Source organism: Alligator mississippiensis, chromosome 5 (assembly GCF_030867095.1).
Source record: "Alligator mississippiensis isolate rAllMis1 chromosome 5, rAllMis1, whole genome shotgun sequence".
Classification (NCBI taxonomy): domain Eukaryota; kingdom Metazoa; phylum Chordata; order Crocodylia; family Alligatoridae; genus Alligator; species Alligator mississippiensis.
In genome coordinates this window covers 97,006,755-97,013,247 of record NC_081828.1, presented here as the reverse complement: position 1 = coordinate 97,013,247, position 6,493 = coordinate 97,006,755, and positions in this window count along the sequence as shown.

Below are 6,493 nucleotides of genomic sequence, written 5' to 3'. Positions count from 1 at the left end.
AAAGGCCAATAAAGATACCAGGGGTGAAAGTATAAAGAAGATTTATTGCTAGCAATAAAAGGTGCAAGCAGAATAATTTCACATAACAAGCACACAGATTTCTAATTCTAAGCATCTTTTATACAGGGGTTTTGGACCTTCATAAGCATCCTTGTTTGCTAATTGGTTATAAAGGAGTGACGCAAGGAGTTCTTTACTGAGCATGTCTCTATATCTGTGTTTTAGCTATGTATCTCATTTACATACATGTAAGTTTCATTAGCATACTTTTTCCCCACCTAGGGGTGTGATTTTTAGTATTTTAATGAGCTCTTTGACCCAGTACTCTGATTCTGTTTTTGTTTTCAAGCCTCCTTTATCTAAGACTGTCTCCTCCTTATCATTGCAGATGGGCACTCGTCACATCACATTCACTTTTGCTTGGGCTTTGCATAGTAGTTTCTAGGTCACTCCTTACACCAGCACTGCCACTACCTGCCCTGAGTGCAGCACAGTCCAACCTCCTACTGGGAAGAGCCCGGCACTGCTTTGGCCCCAACCCACAGTGGCAGTCCACCCTTGCCCCACACTCAGATCCAGGGGTACATACCCCCCATGTTCCCCTAGGATGCATGCAGATGTTGGAGCTGCCCCCCCTACACCCAACAGATGAGCCATTCATGGCTCTGTCCCACATCCCACCCTGTCTGTTCAGTGCCTGCCCCTACCCCTGCCCCAGCCCCACTCCCTCCCTATCAATGGGGCTTTGGTCTGCCCCCCATGCCCCTTCCTGCTCCCCTTGCCTCTTCCCCCACAACAGACTTACCAGCCGGATGCTGCTTTCCATGCTGCCTGGCTGTATATCAGCAATCAGAGTAATATTGGCTGATATGGCTCCTTAAAACTCTATCATTGGTATCAGCCCAAAAAATCTTTATTGGTGCACTCGTCTGAAAAAAACAGTGGTAGGGGAAAGCACCATAGAGCTTGTGATGTGGCCTTGATAAGTATTCTACCTACTCGGCTATTATATACAAGATGGGTGCTGCCACATCCACTTTCTGCTGCCTGGCTTGATAGCAGAGGCATGGTCACTCTTATGGCAAAGAGTTAAATAGTTAAGCTCTATTTCCCCTGGAAATGATGTCTCTGGATAATATGAATATTCCTGTTGGTTGACAGTTCCAATGGACCCTGGTTGTCATTCCTATTTCAGGGAAAGGTGATCGTTCAGCTTTTTGGAACCAGTCCCATCCAAGTTTTGTCTATCAAGACAGGGTTGGAATTTAGTCCATAAGTGTGTGGAGAGACCTAGGTAGCCAATTTAGTCTGACATAAAGCAGAAGACAGAAAACAGAGGCATAACATCCAAAGACTGTGGGTGGGGTAGTTCTCTCTCCTCCATCACTCACTCCTTCTGGTTTCAGTGCAGGAGCATGACCAAGCAGTGGGTCATGGAGTACAAGGTGTTCTGGAAATTATAGTTCTCTAAAGCAGCAGTGAAGTTTGCTGCTGCCATTGGGGAAAACTTTTGCCTCTCTGAACCTGTTAGTCCCTAATGTACCACCCTGCCTTGCCTTCAGCTTCAATGAATGTGGAGTCCATAAAAACAGTGCCACTCTGAGGGGATCCATTTATGGCAATATGTATTTTTACTCAGAAAATGTTGCTGGAATAAACTTTGTCTGAGTGTGCAGAACTTCATTTTTAACATATAAGTTTTAAAAAAGAAGGCCAGGTGGTCACAAATTTGTGGATCACAAAGAATCACAGACTTCTGCTTCATCATAGATGGAAGTTCAGGGTTTTGTGGTGGTGCTGCTCCTGCTGCTGCTCTTCCTGCTGCTGCTGCTGCTGCCACTGCCAGGCTTTACAAATATCAAGAAGCAGTACGTCCAGGTGGACACCAAGATTTCAAACTAGTTGCAAACATGGGTGCTTTAGGTTTATGGAACGTTACTGCTTGGAAACTCCTTGTCATTCGTAGCTTGGCTCCATTCAGTTGTCTTAACTTGTGCAATGTTAATGACTTTCTTTTGAAGCTATGCAGAGGTTTGTATTGTACATAAATGCTTCTAGACAGAAATAGTGATGGTCTAGTGCCTAGGACACTGGTCTAAATTTCCTGAGGAAATCTAATCCACTACACAATGATCTGAACATGATAGAAAACCAAATAGGATTGGACCTCTCTGAAAAAATAGTGGGAGGGGAAAGCACCATAGAGCTTGTGATGTTCACCTTTTATGAAGTAATCTAACACTCAGAAACCTGAAAACTTGCTTTTCATGCTTTCCTCAGCTTAAAGAGTTGGAACCCAAATCTCCCACTTCCTGATAAATATTCTACCTACTAGGCTATTATATACAAGATGGGTGCTGCCACAGCCACTTCCTGCTGCCTGGTTTTAAAAGAAAAGAACAAACTAAACAAATTCTGAGTGGATTGCATTGAATTCAGCCATTTGTATACAATGTTTGCAAGCTATGGGTAACTATATTTGATAACAGAGGCCTGTAGACATTGCAAAGTTCATAAAGTTTGTGCTTTGTATTAGGATTTAATATATGGCCACTGGTTCACCTTGAGGAATTTAAAAATTTTGAAGTAACTAGAGTGCACAGTGATTGTTAAACTCTGGTGAGAAAATTACTATAGATATAATTAAAGTAATTAGTCACTATGTAACTGAAGCAATCCTTTTAATTCAATAGGATGAAATATATATATTGGATAAGAATCATCTTTGTTATTTTCTCAAACTTTTTGCTAAACCAGGTTGCTTATGTTTTACAATGGGATCACTGTCACAGAGTGGTTAACTAACCTATCTTTCCTTAGTATTCAACTTAGAAAATAAAAAAAAGATACATAATGCAATATCACCTTGTTCATTCTTAAGACTGCATTCTTGGCAAACATCTTTTTTCAGACTCTTTCAAGTGTTCTGACAACAGCAGAAACAATACCAGTTCTAAGCAAGGTGCTTGGAGTGAACACTAGGAGTCTACAACTACATATTTAGAAAAATGTTATGCTTTTCCCTATATGGTGGAGGAGAGAAGAGATTGTGGAAAACCCTTTTCTATAGGTTTGGTATAAGTTGATTTCCTTGCAATTCCATATGGGATACTTCCTGCAGCATGCTCTACCCTTTTACCCTAGGAAGACTAGGTTAGGGGTCATGTTGATATCAAATGCTCTAAGTGTTCAACAATATCACGTGCTCTAAATGTTCAACAATAGACCTCACTAACCCAGAAGCCAGGATAAGCAGGAGTATTTCACTTCACTGGGCACTGAAACAGTCCATCTCCTGTCTATCTCTAGTGAAATTTATAGCTTCAAGAGCCATAACTGAGCATTAACCTTTGTTAAACTTCATTAACTTTAAAGACTTAAATAGGAAGAAATGAATCAATGCATATATACACACACACACCTTATTCTCTCTCTCTCTCTCTCTCTCTCTATATATATATATATGTATCTTATTCTCTACAATGGGTCATTACCACCACCAGGGTTTCAGGTAAGTGACGGTAAATACAGGTAAGTGACAGCAAGGGTTCCCAGCAGATTCCCCAAGCAGGGTTATAGACTCTACTAAACTACTAATACACAAATATAGAGGTACACAAGAGTACTTTATTAAAATATCTATAAAAATATATTTTATTAAAAAAATATCACATCTACCTAAAGAACCTTGCCTGCCTAGATGCTATCAAGAAACTCTACTAGGTGTCTATTTGGGATAGGAACATGGGAGTGGAAAGTGTCTCTCAGGATCCTGTGCCAAATAAGATCTGACTTGGCATCTATCTTTAAAATTTGTTCCTTATCTCCAGGAGAGAGGATCATTTTCTGGTTGAGTAACAACTGCACTAATAGAGAAATTTTCTCAGGATTATGCTGCAAGGTATAAGAGAAAGCCACCTTTTTTATTTCACTATAGGCCTTCACTACCCCAGTGAATGCTGAGAAATGTGAAAGCCTAAATCAGAGGGTCTTGTGCAAAGAGGAAAAAAACAATTCAAAAGAAGCAAATACTATAAATACATTTTAGAATTTTGTTCTACATTTAAATAAAATAACAAATAATGTGAGCTGCATTCTGCAAATAAACATTAGGTTGGGTCCTCAGAGGTGATAAATTGCCTGAGTATGATGCAAATGTGCTTTTATATCCAAAACAGTCAAATAAGAACCCTCACTATTTATGTATTGTTTACTGCTGTTCATTTGCTAGTCATTAATCTCATGTTTAAAATGTTTTGACAGGAAGCATTTTGCATCCTGTGATATAGGTGACAAGCCACATACTGAATAGCCAGTAGAGAGTACTTGACTTGAACAACTGAGAAAAAATCCAGAGGGTTTAAAGAAACATCATTAATAACAAATGGATTTCCCAAATTGGTATCAATTTTGAACTATTTGCCAACAGGAAAAGAAAATAAATTATTCATAGAACATTTAGAACTGCTCTGATTTCAGTCAGTTCAGGAATTTTGTTTCACTTTGTGACCTTAGCTCTAATTCTTTTATGAAAGTAAGGAAAATGGGGGGTTGGGTTTTTAAGGAAAAAATAAGCCAAAACACTACATTAAACAAATTATACATTATATATATATATACTGTGACAGGAATGCACAAAGTTTGTTCTCAAGGCCAGTACTGTGTACTCCATAGACAGGTTTATAGGTGTGCATTACGTACTTTGTATAGATACATATAAAATCTGCACTGTGATGCAGTACCTGTTTGAAATGAAATAAACTACATTCAGTCCATGTCCTTTCTATTTTTCACTTCAGACCTTTTTGTTATTGTTTTCCTGCTCAGATTGTTGCAGGGCGATTGTCACATACCAGACTTAAATAATTGGATTTTGCTATTTATGTTTTCACTGTTTCTCTGAGTCGACAGGCATCAGATAAAGTAGTTCCCAGGTTGCCCTTCCCTAGCTTTAGCCTCTCTCCCTTTCTTTTTTTATCCCTTACTGTAAAGCAATGAGGCATGATTTCTTTAAGAGCATTTAGGCCAGAACAGAAGATAATGGTCGGGTCTTCTAACCATTAGTCGTGTCAGGCCTCTTCAAACTTTGAAGACATGCTATCAGAGTTAAAAGAAAAACGCAGTGCTGGGTATTAAGGCTTTACCTGAAATATTTTTACTTCATTCTTCCGTTTTACTGAGAGAAATGCATGGTACCACTGTTAACACAAAGGTCCCTGAGAAGCAGATCTGCATTCATAACCTACTTGCATGTGAGCCAACAGAATAAGCTTAAAGCCAACCAAACGGTCACAATACTAACAATTACAAATGGAGAATGTAAATAATCTGAAGTATGTTAGTTAACTAGAGTACATTAGGCGGACTTTTAAAATCCTGACTATAGCTTGGAAACACTTGAGACCACTGAGATTATTTGCAATTACCACATAAATTCAATATTTATCTGGGCACCATTAAAGCCTAGACTCTTATAATAAGAACAGCAAAAAAATGTTATCACTTATACTTACAGCATAAATGAATTAACTAGTATTGAGATGCAGAAATTAGGGCTGTGCAAAATGGCTATGTTTTGATTCAGTTTTGGATTTGGCCATTTTGAAGGGACAGTGATTTGTTTTGGTGCTTCGGATCACTGTTCCATTTCAATTCGGCTGAATCTGTTTCAGAGTTTCAACGCTATTTCAGTGATTCGGCCATATGCTATAATGGGAAAACACAAAAATGCCTATACCTTTGTCATTTCTTGCCTGAGTTGGATGAAAATTGCAGGAATGGTAGCCCCTTCTGGGGACCTAAAGTCTGCCAGGCTTCAGGAAGATAGGTGAAGGGGTTGCTATGATACTTCATCTCAAGCTGTTCAAAGCAAAACATGTCGTGTGTGTTAAGGCAGATTTGGATGAAAACAGCAGGGATAATAACCCCTTCTGAGGCCATAAAGCCTGCCAGGTTTCAAGGTACAGGAGTTTCTGTGAAACTGTACCTCAAACTGTTCAAAGCAAAACTTGTGACACGTGTAATTTTGTGTGTATGTTAAACACACAGTGGGATGAAAACAACAGGCATGGTAGCCTGTAACAGGGGGCCTTCCTGGTGTTGGTTAGATCTCTGCCCTCCCATCTGTTTCTGGACCAACCACCCACCCCTCTTCTTCCTGCAACACCTTGATGGAAAACTGATTCAGGCTGCCCATTTAGGTGTATTGGGGTGACATCCATTCCGCAGCTCCCCAACACTGTGGACCATGTCTTGTACATTTCATCCTTTAGCCTCTCCAGCTGTGGTCATCTCTCTGGGACCTTTGGCTCCCCCTTAGGCCCTGGCCCCACATTCAGGCCAGTCAGAATCCTGAGCTTCTTGTCCTGGGCATTCCTTACAGTGGGCCCCTGACCCATTGACCCTGCTTTGGACCCTGGCTCCAGCATGGACCAGTCAAGGGTACCTCTGATATCTTTTATTAGACCAAGTGAATAGTTGGAGAAATATGTCT